Raw genomic sequence first — 27295 nt, 5'->3', positions numbered from 1 at the left:
CATTTGGCATCAATGAGACCTCGTAAATCACAAACACATGCAAAATTTGCATTGACAATTGCGCGATAAATACTGCTCTTTTTAAAACAGGGTGTTTTAATGCAGACTGAAAGGCATCCAGGCACCTGCCAACTAAGAACAAAGCTGAAGTGAGGGTCAAGTACATTTTACAGCTGCTGCCACTGCCCGTTAGCACAGAGACAAGTTACATTTCTACATTCAAGATAAATGGCAGGTGTTTCTTTCTTGGCATCTTGACTGAAATCAAGGAATTTCCATTCCTGAGTTCCATCCTTGGTATTAGAAATAGGTATAGAAGGAGCAGGAAGGCAGCAGAATAGGATAGTACAGTGGAGGCCAACATGGTTGTAAGACATGCCTCAAATTAGCCCCTCGACCTCCCTGAATGCCACTCCAATCTCCTTCCTCTGCCCAATCTTGTTCTGCTTTTTGATCCCTGCTCTGTGCTTCTTGCTGTTTTCTGCTTCCTGCCCTATCTAATGCTGTGCTGCCTATTCCTTCTCCAGTCTACTGCATGTCACACACAGAAGCCACCTGTGCCACTTGTGCATGCTGCAGGTTGGCCATCCCTGGGATAGTACAAAACAGAAGGCCATATCCTAAAGTTTGTACTCAGGCAACATCCCCATTGAGGGGAATGAAGGATTTCTGGGTTAGGTCTGTGGGATTTGTCAAATGGACACTATTTTATGGTATGTTATCTGATAGGTGCTCATTTTTGTATTTACCCCTGAGAGCTCTTGCCACCAGTAGAGCTCCTCTGATAAATATATTTGCAGCATCTTGTCAACAGCCAGTATTTAAATTATCCAAGTCTTACAAGTACATTTGACTGTGCCTCTGGGTTATTTTTGAAGCTAGTCCAGCCTTTATTTCTGTCATTGTCCCTCCTTTAATTCCTTCACTGTATATCAAATTATCTTCCTAGTCTATATCTTTGCCTGAGAAGCATTACACCATACATGTTTATAGTATAAGGTATGTCTTTACATTATGGCCCCAAATCAAACATGAGACTTGAGTGAAGTTTAGTATAATGAGTAATGGTCATAGGGAAAAAGTGATAACTTGCAGCTCAGGAACATTCTTGAGGAGGTTTAAGGACAGAGCCCTGGGCCCAGGTTACATGTCTAGTGCCAGATACTCAGCAGCAGGGCTCCAGCAGGAACTTCAGTGTTAAAAAAAAGCTGCCTCCCTGACAGATGTCCTGTGGGAGGAGGTGGAGATACTATTTCCTACCCCTTCCTCCTCCTTACACCTCAGCTAGCACAGTTGCCCCCCCATGGGCCCAAAACGATTCCTGCATAATTGAGGCTGCTGGTGTGAAAGACCTAAGGCAGGGGCAGGGAATTATTTCAGGCAGAGAGCCACTTACCGAGTTTTAGCAAGCCACTGAGGGCCAAATGACAGGCAGCCAGGGGCAGATAAATAATAATTTACTAAATTTTTTAGGGGCCACGGGCTGGGTAGAATGGCCTGGTAGGCCACATTTTGCCCACTCCTGATCTAAGGCATCCCCAATTTATGTTTTCATTATATTTTGGGCAAAATACAATACAAGCCAATTGTTATTGAAATATATTGGTTCCTGTGTTCACAATGAACGTGTAAAAAAAACATTCCTGGGAGGAGGCAAGACCAAAACAGGAACAACAGATGGACTCAAACCAAGAGGCAGCATCAATACAAACCACAGAACCGGTCTGCCAGTTAACAGAAAACGGTGAACCAATTAACCGATAACACATACAATTAAATGGTTAACCAATAACATATACCTAGTCCTTGGTGGGGGAGCCACTGCTGGGGAGGGGCTGCAGCTGCCCGCTCGGTGCACCGTGGGGACCTGGGGGCTATGCACAGACCCATTCGGACATAACTGCTACTGGGAGCCACTTCCCAGGGCCTTTGACAGGGGGAAGAGATAGCAGCAAGCCTTGCCAGACAACACAGTCCACATGAAGTTGTGGGTGGCAGCAGGAGGCCAGGGGCTTTCCCAGGCAGTTGCAGCTGCTGGTGCATTAGAAGGGAGGGAGCAGACAAGCTATGGGTACCAGTCTTCCTTCACCTCTCCCCCTCCCCTCTTTCTTGCTTCTCCCTCCCTCCTGCCTGCTCTTCCGCCTTCCTATTCCTGAAGCACAATGCCACTTCCCTTCCCTGCCAGACTGGGCCCTGCTCTAAACATTAACCAGTAATGCATTACTAGTATGACTATACTTATTGTTTACATGTTTAACCTTTCACATCCCGAATCTGAAGCTGTCCCTGAACCTAACAGAATTATTACATGTAGCTTCTCATCACTGAAACACTAGCATTCAATCATATTTCCACAAAATATGAAAATATAGCATGCTATGTAGGTTAAGATAAAATGTTGTTTATTTTTGAAGGTTTTGTTTCAGTGATGAAAGGTAGTTTCTGCAGGTTACAAGGAACCATTTCATTATGAAAGATATTTCTTCCTTCATCGTTTTCCTGGTGTCTGTTTACTGTCCCAAATTACAAAAGATTTCCATGGCTTTGAAAAAAAAAGTTTATATTATTCTCTCAAAAATTCTGTAACTGTTGTAAAATATAAAACTGGATATGCTGAATCACGAGATGCAATGTTAGGGTTGTATTAAGAAAAGACTTACAAGATCATTTTAAACTTCCTGCACTATTATTTTTCTTGTCTCCCTTTGCAAGCTCTGAAATGTTAAGCCGTGTGGTTTTGGCCTTCATTAAATTTGGCCATGCGTCTAGCCAAACTCGAAGTCTGCTAATGCACAATGCCAGCTTCTCACCTTGGATCAAATTTATTAATGCTCTCAAAAACTTCAAATGGATTTGCAGAGTTTCTACATATTAAGCAAAGCTGCCAGTCACCCCCTCTTGTACGTTTCATTTTCCCTTCTGGGAGTCTCCTAAGTTATCCTGAAACCTGGGAGAGAGGGGAAAATCTTTCCTCCCCTTGTCTTCCTCTTTCCTTGCTTCAGTGGAGTTTGCCTTTGTTACAGCTTTCCAGTACAGAAAAGAAGTCTGCAAATTTGCTATTATTCGTGCCCGACTTAGTGGTCAATAAGCCCTATTCAAGTGTATACAAACAAAGATTTAAATTCGAGCTGTATAACATATCCTGGATAAACAATTCTTTGCAATTCACTTTTGGATGTAATATCACCTAAACCTGACATTTTTTTACACTGTTGTGTACAGAATACAGTGAGGTACTACATACTGCTGGTTCTTAAACTGCAAATTACAGTCTCTCCAAACATGCCAGGAAAAAGTAGACCTCCATTACAATAGCCCTAATTTACCATTCATCTTCTATTCCTATGCAATACTTTGACCAGGATTTGTTGGTCTTTGAGGTCTTACAAGACTGCTTACAAAGCGGTCAGAATGCTATAAAATAGCTGGTGGTTCACTGCAGAATTTCTTCACAATCCTTCCAGCTAGTCCCATAATTAGGAACCAAGCTATAATATGATGTTCAGATTCCCCTCATGGTGCTATGGCTTGATCTTTGTTGAATTCTTTCCCCTTTATCTGACAAATGTTTATCTGACAAAGCTCCCTTCCTTTTTTCCCCATTCTTTTCCTTGAAAAACCACAAACAACAATGCAAATGACACTGAAAGAATAAGGGCACTTGTCCTTTGAATTGGTCAAGGATCAAATTTGCCTCAGGTGCAAAGGAGAATTGTTCCCACTCATGCTAACACTTCATTTGGCCCAGTTCATCTTCCTGCCCATCCAACAATATAGACAACCAGTCAAGTGTAAGGTTGGTCTGAATTATCGGTTAAGTCTCTTATGAACTAGACTTAGATGAATATCTGCAGGAAGCTTCTAGAGTAAACCTACTGCACAAAAATAACAGCATGGCTAAGAATATAATGACAGAAAAATTAGCTGGACCAGCAGAAGCAGAGCACACCCTTGTTCTAATCCATAATAAAGTCAGACAGCTCCTGCGTGCCATTTGTCGACTGTTATAATGCATATACTTCCCCAATAAAAATAATTTGAGCTGTCATCTCAGTGTTCAGAAAGAAGTACTTCTTTGCACTTGTACCTTATATCATTGCATAAAATATATGTACAAATCATCTTTTGTTCCACTGGTGTGTTTTTTTCATACAATGAATTCATAAATCCCAACCCTTATTATAAAATGAAAATAAATCACAAGATTTTATAGGCAAACTCTGAAAGAGTTAGGAACAATAGGTAAGTTCAGCGAAGCATCTAAAACTTTGTTTGAGTGGTGTAGTAGTGGTGAAGGTGCTAACAGCCCTGTAGACTTCGGTCATTTTTATGAGGAAGATAACCACAATGAAGCTCTGATGTGCCTCACGCATGACCTGGAGGTAATAGCTGGGGTCAAAATCAGAAGTCATTTTCAATACTATCCACAGCTGCTGCAAGTATAACCACATTGATTCATCTTTTGGGTATGTGGGCAACTGTTTCCTGGAAAATGGATGGAAAACACCAAAGTCACATAGGTGACAGAAAAATATAGTTGATGATAAGACCTTTCAGTTATAACTTCTCTGGGTCAAAGATTATTTCGAAAGCTAGCTACACAGACACAGAGGCACAATTGTTTTTTTTTTTTAAAAGCGGATAAATCTCAAAATAAACCAGGTATCGAAGAGCTGACAAGGTCTCAGGCACTGGAGGATAATGTACATCAGGTCATCTGCAATGATACAGTTTTCAAGTCGAGCATAACATTCCACTTATTATCAGTCCAATTTTTGTTCTTTTTCTTCCTCCAAGCCTATGATTTTGCTTCATGTAATCAAAATATTGTAAATGTGTCTCAAGTTTTTATCACTCTGATACAATATTCCAAAAAAAATAAAGCCAATCTCATTGCCAGTGTTGTTAAACCACATAGAATGAGACTTTTGATATTTGGTCGTTCCATGGCTCCTGGAATTAAGCTATTTTAAGAAAATCTCAGGTTTTTTTTAAAATAAAGTTTAGTACTCATCAGCCTAGAAAAGAGTTTGAAAACATCAGTCAAGTACATCCTACAGACTCAGAAACCATAAGGCAAACAAAAAGAACCCAAAATGTATTATTTTTATTTTTCAGCTAAATTTTGTGACTTTTGAGGCTGGGACTTATGAAACTTGAATGTTCAGACTGACAATACAGCAAGTCATCAACCTCAGTACTGAAGATTTGATTTGGAAAAGCATCCTGAAGTTCAGCTGCTAAATCAGACACATGGGTTAGGCCTCATAGGCTAGGGACTGAAATTACATATAAACTGATATAAGTGATTGGAAACTGGTTCAAATCTGTAACACAACAGAAGTTCAATGCTCATAAACCATTCTCAAAATGGCCCAAACCAGTTTAAGATAAACCTGGATGGATGTAGTATCAGATTTAACTGATTCAGATTAAATCTGTTTATTGAACTTCTGTCCCAGATCCCCTCCAGATTCAAATTAACTCATAGTCCCCCAGCATCCTGGGATGCTTTGCACCTTCCGCACAAACCCCTCCTTGCAGGGTGGGCAGGCTAGCTTTGGCTCAAGCTGTCTGCTCCAGCCCAGCAGGGAGGTGTGCTTTAGCACCCCCTGGCTTCTGGGTCAGACCACTGCAGGCATGTGGCTGAATTAAAAGTGAAAGTTCGTTTACTTGCTTATCAGATTGATCTAGCAGCTTAGACTAACCTGTAAAGTTTGAATAAATTCAGCTTTGGGCTTTTTGTCTCTCTGTACTTTGCCATAATCATCCTCCACTATACATGCCTCTCTCCCTCCTTCCCTTCAACAGATCACAATTGTAGCTAAATGTTGACCTGGGACATAAAGCAAGTTTGCTACCTACCGCTATATAACACTACTGACAGTGGCCAGTAGGCCCATTCCGCATTCGACTATCTAAAGACAAAGTGGATGACAGCCTGTTCTTCCAAATTATTCATAAAGCATCCCCCTTTTTTCCCTCTTCCACTAAAGAATTTTCCCTTCTTTATATGCAGTCTCTCCTTTCTACTGTCAGAGCAAGAAATGGAAGCTGGGGTCCTATCCATCCATATATTGAAGAATTCCCCAGGGCACTCTTTTTCTTCTCCCTGCCATATCTTCCCTCTACTGGGAATAAATATGTGTACCCACAATGGAATTTCAATCTAATCTGTATTTCTGAAATTACCATTCACTCAACAATTCAGTGTTTTTAAGTAATGAATAACAGAATGACCAATGATATAGTACTGCAAACATGGATGGGTGGGTAAAAGTTTCCAGGTGTCCTCTAACACTAGACAAAGATATTTCTGGGATGTCATGGGCAGTTGATATGATTCACTAGCAAAAGAAAGTGCAACTGACTAGTCCATTATATATTATTTGGTTAATAAATTATTCGGAAAAACTGTATATTATTCAGTTAATAAATATTCACTGTAGTCAACAGATATTTTCACACAAACTCAGGGAGCAGAACAATAAATTCACCAGCTGTAAACCTGCATGACCAATAAATAAATAAAATAAAAGAGAGGAACAATAAGCAGAGAGTGAAAGTCTGCCTGAAATGTACAATAAAATGGAGATTTGTACTGTCCAAAGAATTATCAAAGCACATTGTCCCACTTTTCCACATAACCATGTTTATTAGAGTGTCAAACTCTACTAAGCCAGGGAAGGGAGTTATAGCTATAAACAGATTTATAGCTTCAGACTTTACACCTTTCCTTTTGCATTGAAGATTAAAGGGGCCATGAAACAAAGTAGGAAAAGTGAGAAAAAATGAACAGGACGCTAATTTTACCCATTTATTAGACTACCAATAGATACAGCACAATCTGGTATTGTTTTATATGACTATGTCTTTCTTCCAAAGCCATTGTTTTCCAAAAAGTATGATGTCTGTTTGAGTTCTGGACTAAGAAAGCCTACTGGATACTGATACTTTGAATCTGATCACAACGTGCTGCCTTATGGAAGCAATTTATATACTCTCGTACTGAAAAAAGCCCTTCGGAAATCCAAAAAGGAAAAATAAGAGAGGCTTAAAAGGAAGACTAATCAAGTCCACTGGAATTTAGGGCTTATAAAACTTCAGGAATTGTGGAAGCCCTTTCCCAACACAATAAAAATTAAACATTGCAAAATTATACCTCTTGCCAGTCAAAGTCATTAAACCTTTTTCCTCTGAGGTCTTTGTAGATATGGAATTGCTCTTAAAACTTTTCTGCATTTCCCTTTGCAGATTTTCTCAGTTGGCATGTTCTTCCATTTACTGCTAATAGTACAATGTGCAAATAGCTCTTTGCACAGGCTTTGTGATATTTTAGGCACATGTAGTGCACAATGTTATGTTTTATTAATTATTTTAGCTTCACTTGAGAAAGCAAGCCAGGAAGTCAGCAATTGTTGGGGCTTATGCTCAAAGATCTAACAGAAACTTTAGTGCCTTGTTAAACAGTCACTTTAGGGGTTGATTTTTAGCATCTTCGGTTCTGAGGAACAGATAGAACTACAAACACTGAATAACATAATTATTCTGAAGGCAGGCAGGACAAATTTAGAGTAGTGTGAACCTGACTGTACTAGGAGCTATCCTTCATTAAATAAGTGCAGATCATCAATGACCATTCACATATCAATATTTACCAATAGTTCCATACAACATAATTAAGTGAAATAACTGTTTAATCTCACACTAAAGGCTAAATTGAAAATTGTGGCCATCATTAAGATTCCAAATAACTTTTTCAAGACCATTTGGTTTTTCCCAGTGTGAAAATGAGATTTACTAACTGGAGATTCAACAGCTAATTTAATTTAAAACCTGCAATTAACTTCCAGGTGCTTCTTTTTCAGCCCCCTTCTGCTCTCAAATATATAAAACATAAAACATGAAGCCAAAAGAATATGAAATTTGTAAAACTGAGCTGAACTGATTATTCTCTGTTTAAAAAGTCTTATGCAAGAAACTTGTTTTATAGCTGCACTAAACTGTATTTTAGAATTTAGCTCTTAACCCAGGTCTTTAAAAATCTGGAAGCCAAATTCTGCACTTGTATTAATGGAGTTACTTTGATTTTACTTTGGTATATCTAAGAACTGTATTTCATCCCATCTTGTAATATTTTCCCCCCATATCTTTCTAGGAAGTACAGCACATCCATTCTTTCAAGGAAAAAGAAAACCAAAACCAATTAGATATTCTTTTAGCAATGTCTACAAATACTACTATAAAATGTGACTTTAGAAGATGTGGTAGGTTATTACATAAATCACAACTAGTTGGGAGGGCAATAGTAGTAAAATATTAATATGAAAACCACAAATATTCTGTAAAATATTGCCCAAGAGATAGAAAGGTTTCTGAGATTGTAATATAATATCCATAGCCAAAGAGTGGAGGAATTATTTCAGAATTTAGGTAAACTTTTCATCCTTTGGGTATGCTAAAACATGGAAAAACTGTATATTTGCTTGACAAAACATCATGCAGAGTTGTTGCAGTGAATTTTTGCACCAACCCCTTTTCACCCTGCTTTACCCATTCTGTAGGTTCTGGATCTGTTCCTCCCGTCATCACTAGTGTTGCAACTTCAACCATCGTGTAAATAAATCACAGCATCTTTTTGAAACAGTGTATCTTGGCTCATTCAATAACTATGGTTGTTAAGTGAAAAACTTCACACAGCAGAAATCTACCTCAGGCAAATTACTAAGCAAGCAGGATAGATCCCTGTAACAGACAAAGTCTGGAAGTCCCAGTTCTAATTATGATTTTAACAAGGACCCTTTAGCCACTACTCTCAAAAATTATCCCATGGAAGTCAATGAATCAAACACATAAATAATAGGGCTGTGTGAAGCTTCGGGTGCTGATTCGATTCAGAGGAGATTCAGCCCAATTCGGTGGCCGAATCTCTGAATTGAATCAGGGGACCATTTAAAAGGTCCAAATTGATTCGAAGCTCTCCAAATCAAAAGATTTGGAGAGCTTTGATGATTCAGGCAGTCCCTGCCTGCTGCAGCAGGGAGCTGGAGCCAGATTTGGAGCTAGTAAGTAATGGAGGGGGGAGGTGGGACTGGAGAAGGGAGAGGGGACCATGGGGGGACCCCTGCCAGGCCTCACCTCCTGCCTGCTCCCCCAGCCTCCCCTGCCCCCCTCACTCCCCCAGCCCCCCCATGGCTGTCCAGCCCACCCCAGCTCCAAGTGCTTTAAAAAAAAAAGCCCCAACTCACCAGGTGCTGCCAGGTGGGAGGCAATCCCTGCTGCCCCCCAGTGCCCAACACTGCATGGGGGCTCTGTCACAAGCCCCCTGGCTCCCCCTTATTCCCCAGCCCCGCCACCTGGCCCAGCTCCAGCCCTTTAAGAAAAGACTCCAGCTCCTGCAGTGGCCTCAGGGAGATGTCCACATGCAATGTGGGACAGTGGGGACAGCAGAGATCACCTCCTGCCAGGCAGGAATGGTGAGTTCTAGGGTTTTTTCTTCTTAAAGGGTCAGAGCTGTGGCGGGCACCACCTGGTGAGTGGGGGCTTTTTTTTTTTTTTTTCCCCAAGTGCTGGGAACTGGGGAGGGTACGGCAGCCATTGCCAGGGCTGAGAGAGCGGGCAGGGGATGGGGCCTGCCCGATTCGGCAATTCAGCTGAATCGATTCAGGAAAGATTCAAATCACTGAATTGAATCACTGTCGCCCAAATTGGCCAAATCCAAATCTGAAGCAAATACTAGCCTCTTTGCACAAGACTAATAAAAATGACCTATTCATGTGAATGCTGATTGATGAATCAAGCTCTTAATATTGTTGCCTCAGTTTTCCCATCTATGACAGGAAAATAATCATAGGCAGACAAGGTTCTTTGGGTAAATGTGATATCTTTTATTAGACCAACTAAACAGCTGGAAAAATTGTTCTTTGCAAGCTTTCAGGCACAGACACCCTTCTTCAGACATAGGGAGAATCTGCTGGTGTTTGTGTGCTCTTCCGGGTGGAATAGAAGCCAAAATGCAAGTCTGCAAATGCAAATGTGTAGCAATTAGGATCAGAGGGAATGGGAGACAATAGGTGTGAGACAGGAAGTTGTGGGGTTGGGGGGAGGGGGAAGGCACATCATAACCTGCCTGCATATCTGGTAACTCCAAGTTACCTGTCTGTATTTTACCAGCTACATTCTATCACCAGTTCAGCATCCCTTGCTTCCCCTGCACCTTCCTGTCTCACACCTATCGTCTCCCATTCCCTCTGATCCTCACTGCCACATATTTGCATTTTCACAGACCCACACTTTGCATTTTGGCTTCTATTCTACCCAGAAGAGCACACAAAACACCAACAGATTCTCCCTATGCCCGAAGAAGGGTGTTTGTGCCTGAAAACTTGCAAAGAACAATTTTTTCCAGCTGTTTAGTTGGTCTAATAAAAGATACCACACCTACCCAAAGAACCTTGTCTCCCTATGTCCTTCAACCAATACAGCTACAACCAACAAGCCTGAAAATAACAATAGGCATTCTTTAGAGGGTTATTGTAGGAATCAGTTAACATTTGTAAAGTGGTTTAAAGATAAACACTATACAAACGCTAAGTATTTTTTTATACACTAGTCATACATATACATGCACATTTATTCAAAAGTACATATAAACATAAATTGACCCAAGAGATCCTGGTAACCTTTGAGGCTGGCAAGCATTTCCCCCCCCTTTTTTTTTAAAGGAAGCAATTTAAAACAACATAAAGTTTATTAAAAGCAAAACTAAAAAATTTCCTAAGACTAACATCTTGGTCTGCAAAATTCAGACCATCTTCAGAGGAAATTACACACACATGTATGTACATACATATATAAATTACTATTATTCTTTTGGCAGACGATCACTAACAGGCGCACTGTTTCATATAAATGTATTGTATTTCTTGAAAATATGAAGCCTTTTAAAACGTTGCCAGCAGTTTGTGACTCTACTGGTTCCTGATGAATGGCACTGTTTGAGTTTATCCAAGGGCTTCTATTCTGCAGCAGAAACACCTAAATATATTCTACTGGCAGACTATGGCCCACCAAGTTCTTACTCATGGCCTACATACAACATGACAATCTGGATGCCCTTCTGCCACTTGATGAAAGGAGACAAAATTACCAACAATGCCTAGGACTTTTTTGATCTGTCATTGTAAAAGGGACTATAGCACTTTTTACTTTCCTCTCTACTGTTTCATGTTATTTTCATACCTATACGTACCAGCTTGATCTTAAATGCAGATGGAACGTTACATTTCTGCTTAGAGCTGTGGAAGGTGACATGATTAGGCTTGCCAAAAATCAGACATTTTGCTGAAAAAATTATTTGGTTTCCCAACAAAAACAAAGAGTTCTAAATTTCCTACAGAAAGAAACAACAACAACAATAATAACAAAATAATTTAAATGCTTTGTTGTGAAAATTTGAAAACAAAATCCCAACTGGCAGCCCAAATTCCAAGGTTCCTGCTTCAACCCAGGGGTCCTAAGACTTACAGGTTCCATGGCAAGAAGCACAGAAAATCTGAAAGTCTTCTGGTATTCACTTCTTTGGCACTGGATGATTGTCTTCTATGACTGTCTTATCTGTGTGTCCAAAGATGGCTGATGAGGCCTATCTGGGATTGACAGACTCTAGTGCAGCTTGGACATGCATTACCATGAAGGGTGGGTTGCACTGGATTCTTGATTTGATCCTCAGCACACTGTTTCTGCTGCTCCTGCTTTTCCACCTCCTGTTGTTGTCACGAGGTTTCAAAATACTGAGATGGGTGCTGAGGGCCCTGGTCCCCCTCGGGAAGAGGGCTGTCACTTGAAATATTTAAAACTTTCCACGTGTCCATCATCTTAGGCCCCCTCCCAGCAAAAATAAAAGTTGGTGCCTATGCCTGCAGCAGACTCTTCTTCCACTTGAGGGTGGCCCTGGGCAATAGTCTCCCACAAGTTGACATAGATATTGCACTTTTTAAAGTTGGCCTTGAGGATATCTTTTCTCTGCCCTCCTCTTGAGCTCATGCCTTGGCTCAGCTTGTAGAATAAAACTTGCTTTGGGAGTCTGGAGCTGGACATCCAGATGATGGGGCCAGCCCAATGATGTTGTCGTTGGATTGCCATTGCCTCAATATTCATGGTGTTTGCTTGCAGGAGGATGCTAATGTTGGTGCATCTGTCTTTCCAGTAGATTGGGAGGGCCTTCTGCAGGCATCACTACTCCAACAACTTTAGATGTATCCCGTATGTTGTTTACGTCTTAGCTCCGTACAGCATGGTGAGGATCATGACTGCTTGATAAGCCATGAGCTTGGTTCTGGATTTGATGTCGCAATCTCTGAACACCCATTTCTTAAGAAGTCCAAAGGCTGCACTTTTGAGGCAATGTTGGATTTCTTCACTGATGTCAGACTTTTATGAAAGACGGCTTCCAAGGTACAGGATATACTCACCACTCACCAGAGTTTCACCATGGATCTGGATTACCAGAGCTGGGGTCTGCTCATTAGAAGTTTGTTGATGGAGGGCCTTAGTCTTCTGAATATTAAGCATCAGTGCCATTTTCTTGTATCCCTTGGTAAAGACATCAACAATTGCCTGATGGTGTGTTTCCAAGCAAGAACACGCTCTACAGCACCATCAGCATACTGGAGCTCAATGACTGAGGTCAGGGTGGTCTTGGTTTTGGCTCAGAATCAGCTGCAGTAAAACAGCTTACCATCCATTCAATAGTTTAGCTCCACTTTAGCTGGAAGATTGTTGATGGCCAGATGTAGCATTATGGAAAGGAATAAGAAGGGTGTTGGAGCTTTGCTTAACTCCCATTTTAACCTGAAAGGGATCCGTGATAGATCCATTACTGAGAACCACCGCTTGCATACCATCATGGAGCAGGCAGAGAATAGTGACAAATTTCAGTGGGCATCTGTACTTCAGAAGGATCCTCTATGACATTTTGCAGTTGACAGACTTGAAAGCTTTTGTGAGGTCAAAGAAGGCCATGCAGAGAGGCTTATGTTGTTCCTGGCATTTCTGCTGCAGCTGGCAAGGTGTGAAGATCATGTCAGTTGTGCCGAAAACCTGCACTGAGCTTGTGGGAGAAGCTCTTCAGCAAGTAGAAGATGATTCAGGAGGGTTCTTACAATGATCTTTCCTGTGGAGGACAGCAAGGCAAACCCTCTGTATTTTCCAGAGTCAGACTTGTCTTCTTTCTTGAAGACTATCACTAATATGGCATCCCTGAGGTTGCCTGACATTTCCTCATCATTCCAGATCCTTAAGATTACAGCGTGAAGCTGTGATGTAAAGTCCAATCCTCCCTGTTTGAAGATTTCAGTAGGGATTATATCTGCTCCAGATGTGTTGTTCTTCATCTGCTTCATGGCTTTCTTCACCTCATCAAGGCTGGAGGTAACATAAGTGAGCAGACAAATGAGTGATCAGTCCAGCTATCATTAGCTCCTAGCATAGCTCGAGTGATGCAGACATCTTTGCAGTCCCAAGCACAGATGATGACGTAGTCAATCAGGTGCCAATGCTTAGATTGTAAGTGTCGCCGTGTTGTCCCGGGCCTGTTTTTCCAGTGGAATAGGTTGTTGGTGATAGTGAGTCCATGTTCCATGCATTTGGTCAAAAGAAGGATGCCACTGGAGTTGACCTTTCCTACTTCTTCCTTGCTAAAGGTTCCATTCCAGAGGTCAGAGTCCCTTCCAACTCTGGTGTTGAAATCACTGAGAAGATGTCAGAAAGGACTTGGTCAAGGTTGGCATAGAAATCCTTCTTGGTTTCATCAACGGCATCAAGAGTCAGAGCATACATACTGATGAGATGCTCATTAATTCTGACAGTGAACACATTGAGTTGATTTATGAGTTCATTCTCAATAGCAAAACCAACTCCATGAATTCAGCAGTCTCCTTCCTGTTTACCCTTCCAGAAAAAGGTATAGTTACCTGTTTTTTGAGCTTCCCATCTCCCGTTGATTAGGTCTCAGTCAGTGCGGGTACATCAATGTTGTATTGCCTGAGTTTTCAGGCCATAATTACAGTGCAGCACTTTTGAGTTTCACTATTAGGGTTGTCCATGAGGGTCCTGATATTCCAAGTCCCAAAAATGATGGTGCGTCTTTGCTGGTATTTTCGACTGCAGTAAGGCGATCCCACTGGATGCAGTTATCCAATCAGGAAGAAATACAAAATACTGCATTAGACAGGCTATGTTTAGGGCACCTTTTCTAGTCCCCTCCCCATGTGGGGCGAGCAGTGCAGATCCTGAAGAGGGCTGCTCAGTCACAGTTACAGCTGCCAAATTGCACTTCTGTCTTGTTCAAGTGCTAGCCGCCTTTGTGTCAGTTCATAACTAGAAGCTTCCAGACTTCACAGTCCTACTCCCATCACCATTAGCTGGTCACCAAAGGGCTTGAGGAATGTGCTGGAAAAGCTGTTTCCATGGAAGACTCCTGTGCATGACTTCATTCATCACTGAGAAGCTGCTGCACATCAGCTTCCACATGGCTTTTCACAGAACAGGACCTTGATCCAATGGCAAGGAGACCAAGACAACCTGGGATCTTGTTCCACTGCAGCCTTAATCCACCTTTGCAGCCATTTAAATTCTAACATCTTCTTCTGCCTGCTCTGCCATTGAAGATTCGTAGACCCATGGCTGGGGGCTGGGCAGGCTTATTATAGTGGAGACCTGTACTCACCATGTCACAGCACTGTCAAAGAATATATGTGGCTTTTCAGGAGGGAAACCATTGCCATCTGCTGTCCCCACCACATCCTGGTGGTGCTGCCACTGCTTGTTCCACAACAGCTTATTTGTCAGAGCTACCCCTGCTTATTTCACAGCTAAGTTTCCCTGAAGATCATTCCATTATCCATCACCTGTGGACAGACTGTGTAGCAGTACAACTCTGCCTCACACATTGGTGTTCGAAGCCAAGGGGCAGCAACAATAGTGCATAGGCTGGCTGGATCCAGCCTACAGAGCTGGAGAACTTTGTCAGTGATCATGCCAGCACCCATGCCAGGGCTATGTAGCAGAGCTGTACCACCTGCTTATCCCCGACTCCTCCCCAACCCATCCACCAAAGCTGCAACAAGGGTGCTTGTCAGCTGCACTTGCACCTCAGCCGTGGAGTAAGGGGGACTGGGAGAAGCCTGGGCAGAGATCCCAGCTGTCTGGCCCTGACATAGGTGTAGGGAAAGCCCCCTGATGCTGATGCACTGCTGAAGGCATGTGGCCTGTGTTGGACCAGAACTGGGTTGTTGCAGCTCACAGCTTGAAATGGCTGCTGTTCTAGGCTACTTCCTTCTTACAGTGAAACTAAGGTGACATGACACAGTGCTAAATTAGCAAGTTTGGGTACTTGAAATGACTATAGCTAGGATAGCAGTACTCCTCTGCTCCCTCCTCCTCCAGGTTAATTTTGATGAGGAGAGTTTTAGACTTATCCTAGGTCTCACTACAAGACACTTTGGCATATAGACATATCCTGAGAGACTTAGCTAGAGCTGAAACTCCATGAGCTTTCCAAATCTGTCAGGGTCCTGGCTCTATACCAAGAAAACTGAAAGTTCTGTCAGCTGTAGTTGAGCTGGGAGCCCAAAAGCTTGGGAATCCATAGTCTTGGTGTGGAGACATTAGCAGGTAAATTTTGAAACCTGCTCTGGACAAATCAGCATTTTCTGTCAGAAAAATGTGAAATCAGAATAAATCTGAACACTAGCACAAGCTCCAGAAATTGATGGTAAATCCTTAAAACATTCTACTACTTGAGCATAATTCCAAAGTTAAATGCTTAAGATGGAATCCTAAAAATAATCTAAAGAAAGAAACCAAGTATTTTGTTGCCCTAAGTAGACACACACTTTGAGAGCTGACAGACATGCAGCCCCCCCCCCCCAACTCATGGCCCTTTACATAAAGCACCATGAGTTGGAGCACCCACCCCATAACCTAACATTCACTTGTTGGGGTGGAGAGAGCGAATTGGGCCTGCCTGCAGGAACCCAAGGAGCCTGCCTGCATCTGAATGGCCTCCTCTCTCCACAAGCCCTGCCCCCCTCTCCCAGCCCCTGGGCCTGCCAGCAGGAAGGGAGGGGAAGCAAACTGCTGACTGGGGTTTGCTCAGCCTAAGCTGAAGGAAGGGGGTTGGGAGGGAGCCGCAATGTGGGGGGAGGGGAGGGGGCTCCAATCCACCTGCCGACCTTCCAGCTTAGGCCGAGAAAATCCCAGCCAGCAGCTCGCTCCCACTCCCCACTCCTTCTGCAGACAGCATCGGGGGTGGGGCTGGGCTGAGCTGGGCTGCATCAGCCCAAACCTGATCACGCCACAAATTAATCCTAGGGAAAACAAGTTCCCTAAGGCACTCTGAAGTGAAACATCTTCATCGGATCCCTCATTTGATGAGGCTTACTTTGTCACGCAATCGGCTACTTTAAAAGCACTCTGCAGCCATGCACGTGTGTCATGGCATGGCAGTACAGCACTTTCAGGGGACTGATCCCACGGCAAATGTAACTTGTCTGCACCTATAGGGTAGCATACTTAGATGAGATCCTCACCCCTGCCCCAGCCATTGTACCCCAGCTAAAAGGTGGGAGCAGGGCAGGGAGTAAGGGTGCTCAAAAAATGCTGGTTTTTGCCACAGAGGATTCACCTGGTACAGGTACTGAAGAAGACAGCTATAAGTCTGTTCTCTAAGGATCACTTTGCAGATCCTGCTAAAAATGTTTTGGAATGGAGTACTGAGCAGGATGTGTGGAGAGGGGGGGCCCCTCCACAAAGCATTGTGGAGATTTTGCTCAGTGCTGCCATTTGTAGGGCAGCCTTACAAAGGCTGACATATCTAAATGATATCTGTTTTCTCTCCAGTCCCTGGAGCAGTCAAAGATAGAGATGGCACAATGGTTTAAAACTGCAAATTCTGTGCTATGTCTCTTACTATCACAGCACAGAAGCTCACTCCTGTTTGTATATGCTATTTCTCAAGTGAGTGGGTAGTCAACATCAGACATTCATAATCACCCTCTTTGCATTTGTGTACATGTACCAAGTGCAAGTGAAGCACTTACGTTTAAAAGCATGCCTCTTTCTGCCAAATTCTTTTAGCAAAATCTAATTCTTCCTTAATATATGCAAAACTGAAAAACAAAACACTTTCTAATCTATTAAATAAGTGAATAACTACTGGGAAATTAAATGCCTTGCCTGCTTTTGTGGCTGTGTTCATATCAAGTAGGATTATTTTTTAATCAACAGACACTGGATTATTTTTTAATCAACAGACACTGGAAACAAGAAGGTCTGGAGCCTGATGCTCCCCGAATTTTCTCTTGTGTAAATCAAAAGCAACTCCATGGAATTACATTAAAGTAAAATTGATGTGAGAGGTAAATCAGCTCCACTCATTAGGCAATTACTATAAAGAACCATAGGCAAAGCGTTTAATTTGTTATACAACTGAATGCTGACTGAGTGTTTCATGCAAAGTTCACATTAAATGTCACTATTATATAAAGTTTATATAATGGCTGCAAAAGGGACAGAAGGTTACCAAACAGATCCAAAATGTATAGAGCAGTAATAAAGTCTGTTTTACCTGTGAGATACTTAGGCACTTTATCCAAAAAGGCTTACTTAAGAGATACACCCAGTTTAGGTTAAATCCTTACCCTAGAGAAGTCAATGGCAGAATCCCCATTAATGTCAATGGGAGTAAATTTTGGGCCTTGCTGCTAACACACAGAAAGATAAGAAATAGCTTTTTGCCTGCCCCATCTGTAATTCTGTTTGCCTTGCCTCCTATTTCTATCACCTGTGCTTGGTTTGGAGAGGTGAAATTTAATGCTTAGAAACAAATAAACAAACAACATAGCAACAACAAAATTAAAAATTTTTAAATCCCAAGTTAAACAAATGGGCCAGATTTTCCTCTCACTGGTGTAACTCTGCTAAATGGGATAGTCTGGACTGAAATGGTGGTTACTAGAACTAGTACAGACACTAAAAAAGCCAGAGGCAAAATCAATCTGTGTGATGTAGTTTTCTGTAAGCAGAGTACTTTAGACTGGTAGAGAACAGAACTCACAATCCCCCAGAACTCACAATTTGGTGGTGGGGGGGGGGGGGGGCACATATCTTAGACTGGGTTTTGCCATTTTTAAACCAGTGCACCGAACTTCTGTTCTGTTATGGATATAGACCAGTTTCCGATCACTTATACTGGTAAACGTATAAAGTCTGTACCTGGCCTGAAAGTTTATAGAGGCAGACTTCAATCTATATATCCCTTAAGTACCTTAATAAAGAGAAACATTCAGAATAAAAAAACCCTTTTATTTTTGGTTCAGTGTCTATTCTTCTTAATAATAAAAGTCTAATAAATTGTTAAGTCCCCAAAAAAAAAACATTTCCTGCTAACTTAAAGAAAAGTGCCAACATGCAATTCCAGGTTTCTATGTTTCCATTCAAGAGCTGTTGACATCACTAACACCTAAACCAGGACATGGGATTTACAGTAGCTCTCTGTACTGTTGATGTGTTAGTGAGGTCATCTACTACAGGAGAAACAAAAAAGTGAACCAAGGTCTTCATAAGTAAAAAAGACTTTTGGCTGCATTTTAAATGAAAGTTTACAGTGCACACTCAAACTCCAGGTTTTGCATATATAAATGCAGTTTTATACAAGGAAACAAGTGTGTGCACAAATGTCAAAGTAGGAGTCTAAGAGTCTGGTTAAAGTTCTGGTTTAACATCTTGTTAAAACAATGACCAGCCAGACATGAAATTTACTGTACTGTTCCTAGAAACTGAAAATTGTTGAGAATCTTACCTTTATATAATTCTGAACAATTTTTAAAATGGGCAGAGGATCTAAGTTTGACCTACAAACATTGACATGTTTATACTTCGGTATTTTTACATTTAGATGGACAAATCTTATCGCAGTAGTGTCACTAGGGGTCCAGTATCAAGCTACTAGTCTTGAGTGCTGACCTAGGGGAGTGTCTCCAGGTCCTCTCCACCTGCTCCATCCACCTGCTGTACGCTCTCTCTCACCATCAGATCTGAAGCTCACATTGACCTGTGGCAATGGGAATCAGTGGCAAAAGTTAAGGTGAAGCAAATGCTGTAGGGGCTGCAACAGTGAGAGAGCAGCCCTCAGCACAGAGCAGGCACGGCTGGACTAACAGCAGCTTGGTTGCTGCAGAGAAACAGTTCAGGAGCAGAGGGGCAGGGAAGAAAAGGGGGACACTGGCCCATGATGCAAACTGTACTAGTTATGCCTCTGTCTTATCCTGTGGTTCAGCAGGGCAGAATGCGCACCTGGGGCAGTGAAGTATCAGCACCTGCAAGGAGGGAAGATGCTGCCAAATCATTCTGCTGAGCATGGGTAGTTTGGGCCAGGAACTGGCGGACCTAATATTGGCACTGACTAGCAAGAATCTCTGGCTAACACAATTTACTGAGACATGTGCAAAGAGGCAACAAACAGGGCCTCTCTTTTTCTGCATCTAATAGTGAGACTACTTCCCTATTATTGGTCTTGTGAAATGCAAGCATCTTTCCCTCTTTCCTCTTAAGATCACTGATAATATAGGCATCCATGGAGAGAAACTGTTAGAGAGGGATGCAGATTTAAACTTTGGTTTGTGGCAACTGGCAAAAAGGAAACAAGTCTGAGGTTGAGAACAGAATGGAGATTATTGGGCTTGGCTGTTATAATGTGTAGTACATAAGCTCATGTATTTCTAACTGGATCTTGATAGTGTACCTCCACTATTGTGATTTATTCTGACATGTATAGCTTTAAAATAGCCAGACTAAACAGAGGGACATTGACTAAACCAGCCTTCCTAAAACTAAAGTACATTTATACTGAAGAGTATCCCTGAAAAGATTCAGAATCCAAAGTGCCTATGAGAAACGATATTAGGCCCTGAAACCCGTGATCCCCACACAATTCTTTCTAGGGTGACCATTTATCCCTAATTGGGCAAAAGAGTCCCTAATGTAAACATCAAGTCCTGGTCCTGGGTTGACTGACTTTGGGACAGCATTTATTCCGGATTCCCCTCAACACAGTTCCCATGTGTCACCCCCCACCACCACCTCTAAGCCTCAGGGGCTCTGGCCTCATCCCCCAGCATGCTCCAGAAGGGCAAACCCATCCTTAGACCCCCCCACTATGCCAGGGGAAAGCACTACTCACCCACTGTAGCTGGCTCTCCTTTCCCCTCCTCCACTCCTCCAGCTACCCCTTGCCAGCATCCTGTCACCCCCCCACCCCATGCTCATTTCTTGTTGTAGAGCTCCTCCAGGCAGTGCCAGTCTTACAATACCCATCCCCCAATTTTTTTTTAAATGGTATGTGTCCTACTTTTGCATTTTCAAAAGTTGGTCACCCTAATTCTTTCCAGCACTACCTGCTGATGGATCCTTAAAAAAAAAAGATTTGCTACCTGCTACCTATACTTCTGACATATTTGGTAGATGGTAGGGATGTGCAAAATTTCAACAGGTGTTTCGTTTCAAAGCTGTTTCGACATTTTTCAAGCTTGAAACAGCGAAATCAAAAAGAAACAAAAGGCTTCAAAACAGCTTTGAAATGAAACAAGGGCACCAAAAATGTGTCAAAAGTTTTGAAACGTTTCAAGTTTCAAAGTGGGCTTGCTGCAGCATGGACCCCCAGATTGTGCATGAAATCTGCAGCTGCTGCTGCCGGCTGAGGTCAGTAACAGCACCAGGCTTCCCAGAGCTGGGCACAGGCTGCACCCAGTGCCAGTCCCAGCCAGGAGCGGCAGCATGCGGTCATCCTGCATGCAGATCCAGGGACCAGCACTCCCTGGGAGGAGTCTGGCATGGGCCCCTGGATCTGGGTGCAGAATGACAGCATGCTGCTGCTGCTGGCTGGAGCCAGTGGCAGCACCAGGCCTTCTGGCACTTGGCTTGGGCTCTACCTAGCATTGGTCCCAGCCAGCAGCGGCAGCCTGCTGTTATCCCGTGTGCAGATCTGGCTACCCATGCCCCCCAGGAGGAGTCTGGCAAAGCCCCACAGCCCTGGGAGATGTAGGCCCCTGGATCTGCATGTGGGACAACAGCAGGCTGCCGCTGCTGGCAAGTGATAAAGTTTTGCTTGTCAGAAGTCTGAGGTGCAGTTTCCCAGAAACCCCTGCACCTACATCTGTGAAACTTGGCAGGCATCACGCCCTCAAAATAGGCTACCACATTTGCAATTTTCATCTGAATCAGGCAGGAAATGACAAATCTATGAGCATAATACATCATTTCATGATTCCCCATTATAGTCTATGGGCAAAACATCAAAACAGTTTCAACGAAACGGAACAGTGCTTCAAAGGAAAACAACAAAACAAAACACTGCCCCTTTGAAACAGTGAAACAGAAGTCAAAATGAAATGGTGCTGTTTTGTACAACCCTAGTAGATGGGCTTCAGTGCCTTCAGTACTCTCAGGCAACCCTGAACATTTTTAAAGAGATGTTAAATTGATCTTCCCCACACTCTTGTTATACAAGACAGCACAGAGCTATTCCCTGTGGCCAAGTGATTTTTTTTTTCCAAGTCACAAAAAAAGTATTCTATGAAGGCATCAAAAAAACAACAACCAGCCCATCAAAATAGGCTCTGTTAACCCTGCTGATTGTTCGAGGTAGTTTCAGCTGATCATAAAAATGGAACTAATACCATGGGACTTCTGGAGTCAAATACGATGATGCAAAACCTGAACTTCAAAAATCTCATACCTATTTGTAACAAATCACACTACACATAAATAGTGTGGCATTGGGAAATTTCAAATTGAAGTAAAATTTTTTTGCAGGTATTTACCAAACATGAAAACAAGAACATTAGTTTATGTAATTCATATTTTGCTCAGATGTGAAGGCCCACTGTGGGGAAGAGGGCAGTTTCTCTGTGGGTACTATGTCTTATACACAAGAGGAAAAGTGGTATGAAGAGTGGGTTACAACCTAGTTCTGTCTTCCCACCAAAACGATCTGCCTGACATAGTACTGTTAGCATGATAGAGACCTTGAATAATCAAGGCATCACATTGTCTGGTAGGCAGGCTATATGACAAAGCCCTAATCCACTACAATGACCACAGATTCTTGCATACCACATGCCCTGAAATAAGACACAGCTAGTTTTGGGAAGCCAGAATGAAGGGAAAAAAGATATTTCTAGAGACATGTCTGGTCACACAGAGCAGGGGCACAGTCCAATTGTCAGCTGCACTTGCCCTCCCTTTCCTATTAAGACAAATGCTACAGGTGTAACCTTCTCACAAGGACTGCTGAATTGGCCACCAAGCCAGAATTGTAACAGAGTTAAAAACTAGGGCTGTGCGAAGCTTTGGTCCCTGATTCGATTTGGCAGAGATTTGGCTTGCTTCGGTGACCAAATCTTTGAATCCAAGGAGAATTATTCTGCACTGGTCTGGTCCTGCAGGGAGCAAACCAGGAAAGCCAAGGCTGCAACTGAACTCCAACTAGCTTCAAGCATCAAGGACAACAAAAAGTCCTTTTTCAGATATGTGGGGAGCCGGAGGAAAAGCAAGGGCAATGTTGGACCCCTGCTAAACCAGATGGGGCAACTGACAACTGACACCCAGGAAAAAGCCAACCTATTAAATAGGTACTTTGCGTCAGTCTTTCATCAGTCCCATGGGACGCCCATGCCTGCTATGGGACAGGGAGATCTGGGTGATGGGGATCCCCTACCCTCCATAAATGCTGACCTCGTGAAGGAACACCTTGAGAAGCTGGAGACCTTCAAGTCAGCTGGCCCTAACAATCTGCACCCCAGGGTACTCAAGGAGCTGGCGAGCGTCATAGCCCAGGCCCTGGCACAGATCTTTGAAAACTCCTGGCGCTGTGGTGTAGTGCCCGAAGACTGGAAGAAGGCCAATGTGGTGCCGATCTTCAAAAAAGGGAGGAGAGTGGATCCGGCTAACTACAGGCCCATTAGCCTGACTTCTATCCTGGGGAAGATCTTAGAAAAGTTTATTAAGGAGGCCATCCTTGAGGGACTGGCCCAGGCTAACATCCTAAGGGATAGTCAGCACGGGTTTGTTGCGGGTAGGTCTTGTTTGACCAATCTCATTTCCTTCTATGACCAGGTGACCTATCACCTAGACAAGGGAGAAGAGATTGATGTCATATATCTTGACTTCAAAAAAGCCTTTGATCTGGTATCCCACGATTACCTCTTGGCCAAACTGGCCAGTTGTGGCCTTGGCTCTACCACGATCCGCTGGCTGGGAAACTGGCTCCGTGGTTGAACCCAGAGGGTTGTAATTGATGGCAGTCACTCATCGTGGTGCCCTGTGACCAGTGGGGTCCCTCGAGGCTCTGTCCTGGGACCCATCCTGTTCAACATCTTCATTAATGATGTGGACATTGGAGTCAGGAGTGGACTGGCCAAGTTCGCCGATGACACCAAGCTTTGGGGCAAAGCATCCACGCCAGAAGATAGGCGGGTGATCCAGGCTGACCTGGACAAGCTCAGCGAATGGGCAGACGAGAACCTCATGGTGTTTAACACCGAAAAATGCAAGGTTCTCCACCTTGGGAGGAAAAACCTGCAGCATCCTTATAGGCTCGGCAGTGCTACATTGGATAGCACTACAGAAGAAAGAGACTTGGGGGTCATCATTGACCACAAGATGAACATGAGCCTGCAATGCGATGCTGCGGCTAGTAAAGCGACCAAAACGCTGGCTTGCATCCATAGATGCTTCTCGAACAAATCCCGGGACGTCATTCTCCCCTTGTACTCGGCCTTGGTGAGGCCACAGCTGGAGTACTGCGTCCAGTTTTGGGTTCCACAATTCAAAAAGGATGTGGAGAAGCTTGAGAGAGTCCAGAGGAGAGCCATGTGCATGATCAGAGGTCAGGAAAACAGATCTTACGATGACAGGCTGAGAGCCATGGGACTCTTTAGCCTGGAAAAGCACAGGCTCAGGGGTGATCTGATGGCCACCTATAAGTTTATCAGGGGTGACCACCAGGATCTGGGGGAACGTTTGTTCACCAGAGCGCCCCAAGGGATGACGAGGTCGAATGGTCACAAACTCCTGCAAGACTGTTTCAGACTGGACATAAGGAAGAATTTCTTTACTGTCCGAGCCCCCAAGGTCTGGAACAGTCTGCCAGCGGAGGTGGTTCAAGCACCTACACTGAACACCTTCAAGAGTAAATTGGATGCTTATCTTGCTGGGATCCTATGACCCCAGCTGACTTCCTGCCCTTTGGGCAGGGGGCTGGACTCAATGATCTCCCGAGGTCCCTTCCAGCCCTAACGTCTATGAAATCTATGAATCAAGAGACCCTTTAAACTCTCTGAATCTAACTGGAACCATCAAAATCGATCTGGAGAGATTTGGAAAGATTTGACGATTAGGAAATAGACACAGCTTTAAATGTTTTTTCTACATACCTCAAGGTACTGAGTAGCTCATAAATGCTGAAATGGTGGGGCAGATGGAGAGTCCCACAGGAGCGCGGGGGGGGGTGGTGCTCCCCACCATGCTCAGCAGCAGACCCAGAAGTGGACCAGAACCAATTCCGGTCCACTTCCGGGTTCACCAGGGAGCATATAGGGGACCCCCGGCTTGGCAACTGATGCCTCCCGGATCTGGGGAGGATGCCCGGGGTCCCTCCATGGCTGATCGGTGTTGGGGGGGGGGGGGGCGTATGCTCAGTGGTGGACCCAGAAGTATGTCCAGTCCACATCCAGGTTCACCACCAAGCACACGCTGCACTCCTGTGGGATGTTCTATCTGCCCCAGCATCACAGCATTCAAGAGCCACACCTGGTACCTTGAGATATGTAGAAAAAACATTTAAAGCTGTGTCTATGGCCAAATCGCTGATTCTCTGAATCAGCATCGAATCTTCAGATTTGGATTTGGCCAAATCGAATCTGGGACAGTGATCCGAACCAATTAATTGAACAGAATTAATCACTGGCCCCGATTTGGGCCAAATCTGAATCTGAATCGAATATGGCCCAATTTGCACACCCCTATTAAAAACCACTAATGCCTGGCTGAGCTGCAAACTCTGTCCCTCCTCCATGCCACATGAAGCCAGCCCCACCAGTCATCCCAGGCCTCCAACCTAGCACAGAAATCAACTTCCTCATTTAAAGCAGGCATACCAATCTTGGATGACTAACTGTGAAGAAAAAAAGTATGAGGTATTAAAAGCAGCATTTATATTTCTCAATGATGGGTAGTGGCTAAGTAGGATTTTCTAATTAAGATTGGTTTCTCCCAGGAATATTATATATTGTTTTCTAATATTTACATGATTTTTTTATTACTAGAAAAACAAACTGTTATTCTATGAATTAGGATGATACATTCACCTCTGATTAGCTCCAGATTATAGATTCTTTTGTAAATGCGAGCAATTCCATGTTTTTAATATGAATGGCATGGTCATGAGGTGAGAATGTGGATATTGTAGACTGACAATAAAAATGAACCTGTTTGATAATGGTCAATCAGTAGATTTCATGCTTCTAGATAAGAAAAACTTTAATTTTAAAAAATAATTTTAAAATGGACCTTTTAACTAAAAAAGTAATTAATATATTCCCAATTATTCCTCAAAATAATTTTCTTGACGAACAGTTGAAACTGTTTCTCTTGTAATACATAGAAGTAACCACAAGTTGGTACTGTAGTAGTTAAAGCCAGTGCCAGAAATTCTGTAGTTCTGGTTTAGGGTTAAGGCAATCGGCATATTAAAATAAGTATAAGCTTTTTATGGAAAATGCTTTTAATTTGTACTGTAGAGATCATTTTGACTGAACTACATCAGGAAAACATAAAATTAAATAATCTTTTTTATGTATTGTATTTACCAAAAAACCCCCACATTATTTTTCTTTTTTAAAGTAACAGCAATTTTTTAATGAAATCATTTTCTGTGCACTGATCATTTACTGGACCACATCATTTCTCTACAGGGGTGTAAACAATAGGTGCATTCAGCAATGTTGCAATCCATGTTCCCCGCTGCTGGGTAGTTTCCTACTTTGTGGCAGACACACAATGTGGGCAACCATTTTGCCATTAGTTTCTGAAACACCCCTGTACAAATATGGAATCAATACAAATTAAGAAAAAAAAGCGTGGGCTGTTATACAGTTGTTGTGGATGCATTTATATGCAGTATTTCTGTATGTGGTAGGCAGTTTTAGAAATCACATCATAAAAATAAAGGCAACCCAAGAATAGGTGTTAATATAAGACTTAAGTATATACAGCACTGTAATCTAGCTCTGATTTTAGTACAAATTAATACACACATAACACTGGAAAGTTTCTAAGTGTTCTTTTGTCAACATAGGAAACTTGCTTTTTGGTCCAGGAAACCATTCAATTTAGCCAGGGCCATCAATAATTTTTTACAGTTCAAATTCCTCAAAAGCATAATTAAGACTGGTAAAATTATTGCTGGTAAGATTGGGCACTTTTACACGTGCTGTGGGGGTGGGAGGAGGGCAGCGTTTTAATTAGAGTGGCTCTGAGATTAAAGCGCTACAGTGTCTCATGTATCAGTGTCCCCTTGCTTAAAAATGGTGGCAGGGAGGCTGGGCATGTGGTTGGGTTTCTTTGCCATTTCACTTGAGGAACAGTCAGCAATAAAAGCTCTTCTGTTAATCATGGCTCCTTATACAACAATCTGGATGAATTTTCCATGGACTTGGCCCTTACAGGGTGAAAATCAATTCACATATTTTAAGGCTCAGACCCATCTTGCATCACGGCTCTATGCAGTTTCATAGTTTCATGGCAGGCAGGGTCGGAAGGGACCTGAGCAGATCATCGAGTCCAACCCCCTGCCATGGGCAGGAAAGAGTACTGGGCTCAAATGACCCCAGCAAGGTGTTCATCTAACCTCCTCTTAAAGACCCCCAGGGTAGGAGCCTGTACCACTTCTCTTGGAAGTTGGTTCCAAGAGAAATCATGGAGTACAGATGCCTTTTTATACAGCCGCTTTATCACAAAATCATTGTGGAACATAAGAAGTATGAGATGAGGGTCTTTGCACAAGGCCTGGATAGGCTTCAGCCATTATGCGTCATAGCCCTGTATTTATTATAAACAGCTGAAAAGGGACAAATACCAGTGACATGATATTCATAACATAATACTTGTCAATGGTACCTGATACTCTGCATACAGGGTGTAAGACAACAATGACAGATGGTGCTCCAAACTAAGG

The 27295-nt window shown here is 42.9% G+C and overlaps 1 protein-coding gene across 1 annotated transcript in view; it reads right to left on the bottom strand.

Annotated features, from left to right (window-relative positions):
• The window catches only part of LOC149870708 (uncharacterized), a 248949-nt gene that overhangs the window by 164000 nt on the left and 57654 nt on the right, over nt 1–27295 (bottom strand). The window lies entirely within an intron of this gene.

Source organism: Crocodylus siamensis, chromosome 2, assembly GCF_052110815.1.
Source record: "Crocodylus siamensis isolate JL-2025a chromosome 2, ASM5211081v1, whole genome shotgun sequence".
Classification (NCBI taxonomy): Eukaryota; Metazoa; Chordata; order Crocodylia; family Crocodylidae; genus Crocodylus; species Crocodylus siamensis.
The sequence above is the reverse complement of the archived record's forward strand: the minus strand, read 5'-3'. Positions and strand labels throughout refer to the sequence as shown.